Here is an 11,886-nt window from a genome sequence, read left to right as displayed (position 1 = left end):
CAAGAGCAGAAGCTCAGTGCATCCAGCGATTGGCCGATGCAATCTTTGTTCAGGCGACAAGCTTCTTAAAGCCGAGAGCAGGTGGAGAGATCCCCGCGTCGCCCTCACCTTCACAATCCACGGCTCGGCCACCTGGGCTCCGGCGGGGTGCGCCGCCGCCTCCCTGTCCTCTCTCGGCCGAGGTTCCCCCCACCTCACCCGGAGCCGTGACCGGGGCTCTCCGCTCTCCCCCGCGCCGCCCCTCGGACTTCCAGCTCCGGCCCGCAACTTGGGCAGGAGTCGGGCCAGGGCCTCTGCCGCGGGGCAGGGACCTCCCCGTGGCGCCCGGAGGCGCGCGCGCGCGCGGCCGAGGCCGACCATGCCCGGTCCCAGAGCGAACGGACGATCGGGACCCCCGCCCGCGGGAAGAGACCTGGGACCCGACTGCCTCACGCGGAGATTTCGTTTTGTCTTTCCAACTGCCGGCGTGCCTGGCCGGAGAGATGCCCTGCGCGCCACTGGCAGTCAAGGCCCCTGACAACGCCCCCCGGTAGCGCGCCGAGCCAGGCTCCCCGAGATCCACGAGGGGGGCGCGCAGATCCGGGGGGCGGGTGGGGAACCGCAGAGGCGAGGGCAGCTGGGGAGGGGTCGGGCGAGAAATCCGGGCTTGCGGGGGGGCGCAGTGGGTGCGTTCGATCGCGCGTTCACAGTGAAACTTCTGGAGAGAGGTTGGCATCTCTCCGCAGGTGACCACCCTGGCGTGGAAAACAGGCGAACAGAGGGAAGCGGCAAGCGAACAACAAGTTGGAGGTGGGCGGCAAGTTGGTGGCCTCCTCCGGGGCGTGCGATCGGCGGCCCCCAGCTGCCCCAGGGCGCGCGCTCCCCGCCGTGGGCGGCGGTGCCCGGGCCTCGCCAGCCGCAGCCGGCCCCGCGCGGCGCCCCCTCTCGCCGGCTCTGCGTGTGCGTGTGCGTGAGCCCCGCGCCCGCGTGAGCGGCACCTGCTCGTCCGGGCTCACAGCGGAGCCGCCTCGCCGGGAGCTGCCGCTCGCGGGCGCCGGGCTCCGCGCTCCCAGCCGCCGCCGCCGCCGCCGCCGGAGTGGGGCTCGGCGCGCCCCCCCACTTGGCAGCCCGGGTCCCCCCCGGCCGTGCCTGCGAGTCAGCCCGGCTCCGAGTCACGTGTCAGTGCCCGAGGCAGAGACAGAGAAACACGCGCTCCAGTCCTTCTTCCACCGCCATACTGTATTTTATCCTAAATCTCATTTTTATTCCAACATTTTACTCCCGTTCGGTGAGTACCTTCTCAGGGGCCTTCTTGTCCTCTTCTTCTTCTTCTTCTTCTTTTTTGGTTTTATTTTTCTCCCCCCTTTGTTTTTGTTTTTTTGTTTTTTCTTCTTTTTCTTTTTTCTCCACTTCTTTGATTATTGTTTGCATTTGGGAAAGCTGGAGGAGCATGGTTTTGAGCCTTTTCTTGAATCCAAGTTTTTCTAGCATGCGACGGTTCTGTAGACGAGGCGCTGCGTCTGGGAGTCCGCGGCGACGGTTCCCGCGAGGAGCGACTCCCAAGTCCAGCAAAATGTGCAACTGGTTTGAAGGAAAAAGCGATGTGAAGTGTGGTGCCTATTTTTCCCCCCCTTTGTAAAAATAAAAAAGCATGTTTCTAACTCTTTTTTTTTTCTTTGCATACCCTTTTTCTGATAAGATTTTTGTATAGGTGGGATCTTGCGGCAGTGTTTACAAGTTTGTGGGTTTGCGATACTGGTACAAACCACTGAGCAAAGACATGAATTTTCTTAATTTTTTTTTTTTTTTGTGCTCTTTTTTGGAAGCCGGGGAGAACAAATTCGTTTTTGTTTTTGTTTTTTTTTTCCCTCCCCTACTTGTTTTTGGGAATGATAACATGAAACTTTTCTTGTAGCTGGTTCCTGGGATTATTTTTAAGCAAATATTTTTTTCCCTCCTTTAAATTAAGTGTGACTTTTGCACATCTGCCTTTAAAAAAAAACCCCGATATCATTTTATGAAGGATATCCTGATATCTATATATCTATATTATCCCTTCTTCCTCCCTCTCCCCTCCCTGTAAATCCATTTTCAAATGATGGCAGTGGAAGGTTTTTCTGGAAAAAAAAAAAAAATGAAGTGCGGTTTGGTTTCCTTGCCAACGGAGGATGAAGTGAACAGCTGAGCAGCTCGCACAGAGCAGGTACTTGGTCCCTTTGGAGGCGTTTCCCGGGTTTGCAACGGCAACTCTCGTCCTGGCAAAGAAACGTGTGTGTGTGCGCGTGTGTGCGTGCGTGTGTGTGTGTGTGTGTGCGCGCGTGTGTGCGCGTTCGCGGCCCGGGGCAGCGTCCGAGCCCGCGGCGGGGAAGCCGCGCCGGGAGCCGGGGGAAGCCCGGGTCGGTGCCCGGCCTGGGCTGGCTTTTGAATGAGCGCGAAACGCCGCCCCTCGGTCGGCGGGAGGCGTCTGCGCCCCGGGCGGCGCCGGGCGGCCCCGTAAGTTCTCCGAGGGCCACTTGCGGAGCCGGAGGGGCGCGGGGCGCGGGCGCGGGCCGGGCCGGGGGCGCCCGGGAGACCGCGGGACGCAGCGGCTGGGCCGCGTCCTCTGGAGGCGCCGGCTTCAGGCCGAGGGCCCGGGCCCCAGAGCCCAGCAGATCCCGGGGGTGGCTCCCGATCGCGCGGCGCGCGCTGCTCCTCTGCCCCGAGTCAACCACGCACTCGGTTGTCCCTGCCTGTTTTGCCCGCTCGCTCGGAAGCTGTGGCTTTCTTCCGCGGTGGTGTCTTTGGAGCTTTTCTTTCCGCGGGGTGTTTCTTGCTCTGGTTTTAAGTGCCTGGCATCTTCCAAGGTGGAGGAGATCGCTACTTTTCGTGATGCTCAGTTGGGTTTCCTGTTGAGGATGAAAGCGCCAGTTTGCATGCATGAGGCTACACCCATAGGATGAAGTGTTAAAGGGACAACGTATTGTCCCCCCTTTTAACCACCTGATGGTGGTCGCTAAGGGTTTCCCCCGAGAGCCGGGCAGAGGACCGGGCTTGGGGTCCGTGACTGTGGTGACGCGTTCGCTTGTGTTGGTGACATTGCACTGTTGCATGTGTTCTGTGGAGTTTGTATGTTGCGATCGTCGCGTTAGGTTCCCGGGGTAATCTAGTACTGCTTCTTGGAGATGTACCACGGTTGGTAATAAAAAGCTTTCTCTGTACTTAACACAGTGACAGAATCTGTCGGGAAACGTGCTGTCCAAACAAATTTTGTGTTATACTTTAAATCTTAAAGTCTGGAGGCCATTATTTAAATGATTTGATTCTGGAGTGTAGAACTTGGATTCTGTTAAAATAAATACGAGGCGAGTGGAATAACTTACTTCTCAGATTAAGTTTTATTCTAGGTTATCTATAGGCATAAAAACTAAATCCAACATACAGAAGAGCCCATTACAAACATGTTAATGACATACGCTATGGCTTTTTTCAAGCAAATATTTAAGTCTCTAAGCTCAGTTTGTGGAATGAGGTTTTATGCCTGTGTTTCTTTACTCTTTGTGGTGACGGAGGAGTGCAAGTCATCATTTATCTGTAGCAGGTTAAAAATGATCATAACATCTAGAAAGCTATGTATTTTTAAATTCATAATGTATTGTCCCATTTCAGAGATCTTTGAATGTAGCAATGTGTTACTCTTGTATGTAGGGTAGCTTTTCTCTGTTAAGAAAGTCCTGTTGCATTTATATAAAAAAGATAGTTATGTCCCGTGTGTGGACCTCCAGACTTGATATTCTGAAAGGCATAGTTCTAAGATTTGACACAAATATTATGTAATAAAGCTTTAATTTTTTTTGGGGGGGGTTGTGGTAAACATGGTACTAATATATAGTCTTTCTTGTGGTTTAAACAGGGAGCAAATTATTTAAGATGCCACTTGCAACATTCTGTGTTTTTTAAATCACTTTTATCATAATAATATGTAAGTAGAAATGCTCATTTACGTAAAAATGCAAGACAATGCATGTGTATAATATTTCTTTGTAGACACTGTACGTCGTCTAGTTCTTTTAGAAGAGAGAAACAGTGAATGAGCAAAAAAAGCTTGAGTAATTAAACCATAATTTTCATTAAGAGGATCACTTGCTGCCCTAAGGTGGGGTAACTGTATCTTAAGGCTGTTAAAGAATGCAGACAGTACTGTGTGATATTTCCAAATGAGATTGGAACCCTAATGGGATGGAAGATATTCATAAGGTTTCAAGTGGGAACAGATATGTAGCTGTGCTTTGAATTCTGTAAATAAAGATCATGCTAAGAGCCTTTAGTCGTATTAGGTTTTCATTAAATATTGCTTGTTCAGTATACTACATACTTACGTTAAATTTCTATTACGTTGAAATTTTGAAATTTCCTCCTCCATAATTTATGCTGGGGATTCTACAACTCTGTGTTTTGGTTTAAAATCTTTGAATATGGCTTCCAAGATTTAGCACCGCCTACTGGTTTCTCATGGAAAAATAATATTCTTAAATTCAGCAAGCAACACACTTTGATTCTGATCAACTTAATCATGCAGATTACTTTTAATTGCTTACTGACAGCAAAATAAATATTTTGCTGCAAGAGAGAGGGTTTAGGGTGAAGGTAGAGGATGAGGGAAAGAAGACACATAAATTTAAATTGGCTACTGGACCACCAACTGACTTTAAGTATTTGATTATCTGAATGCTACAAATAAATAAATCACACATTTAAAGCAGCCTTCTACATTTGCTAGAACTTTACTAGGAGGTGCCAAAATTTGGACATTTTGAAAATCCTGGTTTACTGCATTAACTTTACATTGTACGTCCCACTCTTCAACATTGTAGAGAAAGAAAACCCTAGTTGGAGTTCTGTCTTGAGTGTGTGGTCTGTCCAAGAATTTTTAAATGAAGAAATTTTAATCATAAAGATAGACATTTAATTGTTTCATATTTTTATCCTTACATGATTATAAGCTAGCAAGGAGCACGCTAATTCTTTTCTTAGTGTGGATGAAGCAGCCACAGTGTGATGCTGGTATATATAAGGGGGAAAGGTTTCAAACACATATTTATAAAGGCACACTTTTAACTACAAAAGATATATTGCTTTTTTTTTAAAAAAAAAAAAAGGATAGTTTATTTTTTCTAATTGTAATGAAAGGTTAGTGGTTAAAAGAGCTACCAAACTTGTGCAAACCAATGATGCCATCAGAATGTGAAAATAACAGGATACAAAAATAATGCACTACATCTGATATCCAAAAACTTATATTTTCCTAGCTAGAACCACGTGCTGTGTGGATAACTGTTTCTTACCTAAAGCAGTTTTAAAGCAGCTTTTAAAAAAAGAAGCTACTGCAAAAATGTGGAGAAGCTCCCTGTATCTGAAAGCATTTGACTGGAGTAAGAGTGTGGTCATGCTTTGCTTACTGTTTACTGATACTGTCAGCAACTAATTATACAGTGCATCACATCAAATAAAACTCCACACTGGAAGAAGTCAATGTTCAGAATGGTTTGCATGCTAAAAAGGAAATATTTTACTTACAATTTAATTTTTCCTCCTCTCTGAGTTTTGAAAATTTTATTTTTTAAATGTAATTAGCTGTGCCTTAGGAAAAAAAAAATACAGCTGTTTTCTTTATTTCTTTTATCACATTGCCACTAAGAAAATTCTATTTTGTGTATAAAAAACTAAGGTAATGATGAAGTGTATTCTTCAAGTTGTCTATGGAGTTCTGCAAGAAATTAAAATCTAATTAAAAAAAATTCCTTACTGGTCTGAGGTTGTTGTTATTACTTTCTTATTGTTTCATTATTATTTGCTACTTCTAGTGACATGCACAAATACCTTTCCAATCCCATTTTCATAATTCAGTATGACGTTTTAATAAATTTCACTTGCTGACAGTGGGGCAACAAACTTTCATGTTAGTGACAAGAACGGTTTCACTGCGATGTGATTTTGAGAACAAGAATTATTGAAGAAAATGTAAGTAATAATTTGACTTTGGAAAGTTCCAAAAACTAGTTACATATTTAGTAAGTCTTATAAAAATGCCTGTTATCACTCTTCTTTTTATCATTAAATTTTGGCAGGTAAAATTTGTACATCTAACCCTTGTTGCCAGCTTTTAGTAGTCTTGCTTCTTCCTGAAGCTTTTTAGATTTTCAAGAAAATATTGGGGGAGGTTCATTGTTTTGTTAGACTCACGTTAAATAGCACACTGACATTGTGGAAAATGGATTTTGTGCTTTTCTAATTCTCCCATAAAATTAAAAGTCTTTCACTTATGAGGCAGTTATTCTGGGGCTTCATTCTGGCAAACACAGAGTTATTGATTGCTTTTTTCTTTTCATTCCTGGACACAGAGAGGGTAGTAGGAGAACTTCAGTTCATTTAGGATAAATGTCTTCTGGACTGTCTCTGGAGACAGTGAAGCTGGGGTCAGGACTGCAAGATTTATTTCTTGGGCCATGTAGAAATCTAAATGAAGAGAATTATAGCAGAAATCAGGGGAACCCTACCCAGCTTTTCTGAAAGGTGCAATTAAATGCATCATTGTGTACCTTCATACTTAAGAAAAACTGGAGATTTTATTTGCATCAGTATGTTTCATAAAATCACATCTGACACATCAGTTTATCTACCTTGCTTAGAATAAAGTAGTTGAATATTTTGTCTAAATTTCAACAGTGGAAATTAATTGTGTTCCTACATCATCCATGTATTTAGACAAAATATTTATACACATTTTGATAGCCATATGCTAAGTTACAACAGGAGCAACATATTTTTGAGTCACTTTGGAAACTTAACAGGCTGGAGTGGGAAAGGCTATTTTCCATTAAATCAAGAGAAAAGGGAAAGAAAAGTAGGACTAACACTTTCTGAGGTCTCCTTCCTTTCCATGAGTAGGTGACAGCATCACTATTTTACATTTTGGGGGAAACTGAGTCTTGGAGAGATGTAATTTGCTCAAGTCTCCATGGGGACTGGAGGGACAAATGGTGGGAATGTCTGAATTCGCACTCCGCGGCTCTGCTTCTGTGCAGGGATGCTCCACTTGCGAAGATGGACATCTCTGTCTGTTTCTTCTACTCAAGATAAAACAGCTGCTGTGTGTGTGTTCTCGGCGCGTTATTTTAGATGGCTGTATTTTGGCACGTTTTCACTACTGAGCGCTGCAGTCAGAAACCCCAGAAAATTTGCAGAAAGACTCTTACTGGTGCTGAAAGGGTGTTCGAGTGACCGGCGTCACGCAGCTCAACAGGACCGCGGGTTTTCTGAGCAGACCCCGTCCGCGGGAGGCACTCACGCCCTGCGGTCAGGACCGAGCAGGTGGCGCTGTAGCCACAGCGCTTGTGCCGAGGTTGTGGGCAGACTCTCGGCAAATGTTTAGCCCCAAGTGCAGTCTCTACTCTTGAAGGTTTTGTGGTGTGATGCGGAAGATTATTCTTTTACGCAAGGAAAACTGAAGAGCCAATTCCTTCATGACGCAGCACATCTATAAACATGGGTGTGTCTTCTGCCTGCCAGCATCTCACGCCCAACGTCATCTCCACTCAGGATTGCACTGTGACACACGCTTGTGTCAAGCTCATTTTATCTATTTGTTAATAACGTCAAACACATACAACGGCAAGATGTTATTTTAGGATGCTGTTTTTAATTGCCTCTTTGGATGTGTGAAAAAGGGCTCCGTTATTAAATAATCTCCTTGGAACTTGAAAAAGTGAATATTTTTCAGTAGAGAATGGGAAACAAACTATAGTGAAGGCAGTGTGAATGAACACGATGAAATGGATTCCAGAGTCGGCGATCAATTGACTCATCCACACACTGGATTTGGAGGCTAAGGCGGGGGTGGGGGTGGGGGGAACTATCAAAAGCAGCTTTTGAGTTTTAGAATGAAAGAAAGCAGGAGAAAATAAGAATATCTAGAAGGCGGGCTGATTTGCTTGGGGGTGGGAGAATGGTTCCGTTTTGGATGTATCACTGATACCAACTTCCAGTATTAACCTGGATAGAATGACTGATGTGCAATTGAAATTCAGATCTAGAGCTGGAAAATATACTGAAAGCTAGAAAAAGATGGTACAAGATTATTGACATTAAAATTTTAGGAGGCAAACATATGGGAAACACCTGTGTTTTCCTGAATGGATATAAAGGAGTCTGCTTAAGGGCAGACAAAGAGAAAAAGGAGGATAGCCACTGAAGCTTAGGAGTGTGTGTGTGTGTGTGTGAGAGAGAGAGAGAGAGAGTGTGTGAGTGTGTGTGAGTGTGTGAGTGTGTGTGAGTGTGTGTGTTGTTCAGCAAGGCTAATGCTGTGTAGGCTTGAAGGAAGGTGAGACCTGAGAAAAAGGCCCTTGAATCTGTGGTTAAAATCCATTAATTTTAAGAAGAAACTAAATGAATGTTATGTATTAGACTTAAGTGAGAAAGCTTGCCATGATTCTGGATATGGTGTGACATGTCACATCAGGAGGTCAGTTCCCAAGACTGTATGTCACATTCGTGTGTGTGTGTTATGTGTATGTGCATTTAAAAATGTAACCTGACAACAGGAAGATCAGTAAGAAGGTTATCTGCAACCAGGTAAATTGATTTTAAATTACATATAGAAGAAATTTTAAAAAGCGAGAGTAGCTAGGATAGCTCAGGAACAGAAAGGTAAAGAGGGGTCTAAGCTGTCAGTTATTTAAATATACCACACATGCTTTTAAAGTAGGTTTACAATATTGTAAAGTAATTAGCCTCCAACTAATAAAAATAAATGAATAAAAAATAAAAAAATAAAGTAGGTTTACTAGCTGGCTCCTTAAAAGACTTCCAAGCAGTATCTCCAGAAGCAGCGAACACATCCAGTGCACAAATCATGGTTTCTAAACACCATTTCCCATTCAAGGGGCCCAAACTCTCTGGAAATGTGGCCGATTCTAAGTCTAGGCAGAAAAAGTACCAGATGAGCCTGACTTCAATCACTGTTCCGGGAAGCGAGGACATGCTGTCAAACAAATCAGGTTGTGTAAACCTTATGTGTTAACTGTAATGGTAACCAGGAGCTAGCCTGAAGGGCCTCTCAGTTGCCAAATTCAGATAAATTTGAGCATCAGTGGTTGTTGGTTCCCAAAGGATGTGAGTCGCTCAGTCCTGTCTGACTCCTGGCAATCCCATGGACTGTAGCCAGCCAGGCTCCTCTGTCCGTGGGATTCTCCAGGCATGAATAGTGGAGTGGGGAGCCTTCTCCAGGGGATCTTCCTGACTCAAGGATCAAACCCGGGATTGGCATTGCAGTCAGATTCTTTGCGGTCTGAGCCACCTGGCAAGCCGCAATGCCAGGTGAAATTAGTAACTGGCCCCTGGACCGAGAGGGCGAGGAGAGACTGTGGAAAGAGGCAGACGACTCCATTGTGGTGCGTGGCCGTTTTATCATCAGGACAACTTAGGTGCAAGGCGTGTCTTTGGCAGCTGCAAAGCAAATCAATTTCTGTATCTCCCTACCTACCAGGAGCTTAAAAGTTTGTTCAGGTCTCCCCCACTCTCTGGATGGCCATGAAACCTTTTGCGAACTGAAGTGGTGTAAAGTGAAGAAGCAATCACCCTCGGACACGTCTTGCTAACAGCTGCATAAAATAAGTCGAGATAAAGCACGGATGCTCTTAGACACAAGTGAAGGTAGAGGGGCTTACTGCTGAGATTCCAAGTGCGGTTCCCGGGGAAGGAGCTCGACGGGGGCCCCCTCTGCTCTGGTCTGGTTCGCCTCTGTAAAGGCTTGATGCAAAATAGCGAGTGCTGTTTTCGCTTCTTGCTTTTGTGCATAAAATGAAAATCCTTTTTGGATTTATTTCAGTTAGTGAAATAGGTACTAATGCAGATCTTTAGTAAAAGCAAAGTGGGGGATCCCTGTATAGAAGCCTTCATGGGGTTCAGTCACCTCTCCTCCAGTCAGGATGTTCTCAACAACACATGGCTCTCTCAAGACTGAGCCCTTGAAGGGGCTGAATATTCATCCCAAGGACAGCAGAGGGGACAGGAAGCCTCTGACTGTTTGGGTCCCACTCTAGGGCCACCCAGCGATCATATGCCCTCGGTGAGCTCCTGCCACAAGAGTGACTGTGACAGAGAGTGCAGCGTTGAAGAAAGTCTGTGAGTCCATTGTGGTAGTCTCAGTTAAAAAAAATTAATAAATGATTCTGACAATAATTAAATTGAAATAAATGGTTAGCCTGCTTTTTAGGAGGAACTCTTGTCTAGTTGATGAAAGACAGCTCTTCTTTACAAAATGTGTAAGTTAGTGTATCTAGCAAATGATAGAATGAGAAAATTTCTGTTTATAACTCCCAGTGAAATAAATGATTCAGGCAAGAGTCATCACCAGGTGCTAACACTATTGGTTACAAATATTTTGAGGAGTAATGTGTTCTCCTGGTACTCAAGATTACTTAATTTTTAAAAATATTTTACTTATTTATTAATTTTTGCTCTCGGGATTTTCCTTGCTGCATATGGGCTTTCTCTAGTTGCAGAGAGCAGGGGGTCCTCTTTTCTGAGGTTCTGAGCTTCTCATTATAGTGGCTTCTCTTATTGCAGAGTTTGGGCTGGAGAGCCCGCAGGCTTCACTAGCTGTAGTGCACAGACTTAGTTGCTCTGTGGCATGTGGGATCCTCCTGGAGCAGGGATTAAACCCATGTCCCCTGCATTGGCAGGTGGATTTTTCAACACTGGACCACCAGGGAAGTCCAAGTATTGCTTCTTAATTGCATCTGGCGTTTACCTTCTTAAGCAGCTGCGTGATCAAACCCGGCATCTCTAATAGACAGCCCGACGCCACGAGTCTCGGAGGGATGCAGTCTGAAGTCGTCATTGTCATTTGTGAGATATTGTTGACGGAATGTTTGAGCTGAATCTAAAACCTGTCTCGACAGAGGATGAGCACCAACTCGATGGACATGAGTCTGGGCAAGCTCCGGGAGAGGGTGATGGACAGGGAAGGCTGGTGTGCTGCAGTCCTTGGGGTCACAAAGAGTCGGACACGACTGAGTGACTGAACAGAACAGAAAACCTGTTTAGGCTTAGTTTCTAATTTACAGAAAAATATAGGGAAAGTAGAACCTGTTAAACTGAATGAGGAAATACACAAATTCACAGGGTATAGTACTTGTTATGGAAGATACCAGACAGGTGGCCTAGTCTCTTCAAAAGACATTGCCATTGTGGGGAGAGTTTTCTAGATTAAAAGAGACTAAAGACAACCAAGTACAGTTTTTGGAGATTTGTTTGATTTTGTGTGTGTGTTGTTGTTGTTGTTGTTGTTTTTAACAAAAGGCTGCAAAAGATCAAGTAAAGAATCTGACTGCAAAGCAGGAGACCCCAGTTCTATCCCTGGGTCAAGAAGATACACTGGAGAAGGGATGGGCTACCCTCTCTAGCATTCTTGGGCTTCCCTAGTGGGTCAGCTGGTAAAGAATCCGCCTGCATTGTGGGAGACCTGGGTTCGATCACTGGGTTTGGAAGGTCCCCTGGAGAAGGGAAAGGCTACCCACTCCAGTGTTCTGGCCTGGGCAATTCCATGGAATGTATAGTCTACGGAGTCACAAAGAGTTGGACATGACTAAGTGGCTTTCACTTCACAGAAGATCAAAATTGGGTTGAATTGGGAAAATTTGCCCATGGGCTAGCTAATAAGTGATATTAGGAGGTGCATGCTGAATGATTTGGGGATAAATGCCATGATGTCTGCAGCCTAATTTCATGAGTCATGGTAAAATGCATATGCGTGCATGTGTATGTGTGTGTGTCTTTGTGTGTGTATGTGTGTAAAACATCATTTGTTAATAATTTTTCAATCCAGGAAGTGACTATGTAGGTTCTATTGTATTATTTTTTCAGACTGTT

General features: G+C 45.0%; 1 protein-coding gene across 5 annotated transcripts in view; it reads left to right on the top strand.

Annotated features, from left to right (window-relative positions):
- The first annotated feature begins 993 nt into the window (after positions 1-993).
- The window catches only part of RALYL (RALY RNA binding protein like), a 773,722-nt gene continuing 762,829 nt past the window's right edge, over positions 994-11,886 (top strand). For 2 of the 5 annotated variants that reach the window (XM_043879848.1, XM_043879847.1), the window contains exon 1: positions 1,170-1,267. The gene's annotated coding sequence lies outside the window, so the exon portion shown is untranslated. Of the gene's footprint in view, positions 1,268-1,588; positions 2,183-2,269; positions 2,473-11,886 lie in introns of those variants that run through there. The other 3 variants (XM_043879846.1, XM_043879845.1, XM_043879844.1) reach the window with 3 other exon arrangements.

Source organism: Cervus elaphus, chromosome 21, assembly GCF_910594005.1.
Source record: "Cervus elaphus chromosome 21, mCerEla1.1, whole genome shotgun sequence".
NCBI classification, from domain to species: Eukaryota; Metazoa; Chordata; class Mammalia; order Artiodactyla; family Cervidae; genus Cervus; species Cervus elaphus.
This window is presented reverse-complemented; position numbering and strand designations above follow the sequence as displayed.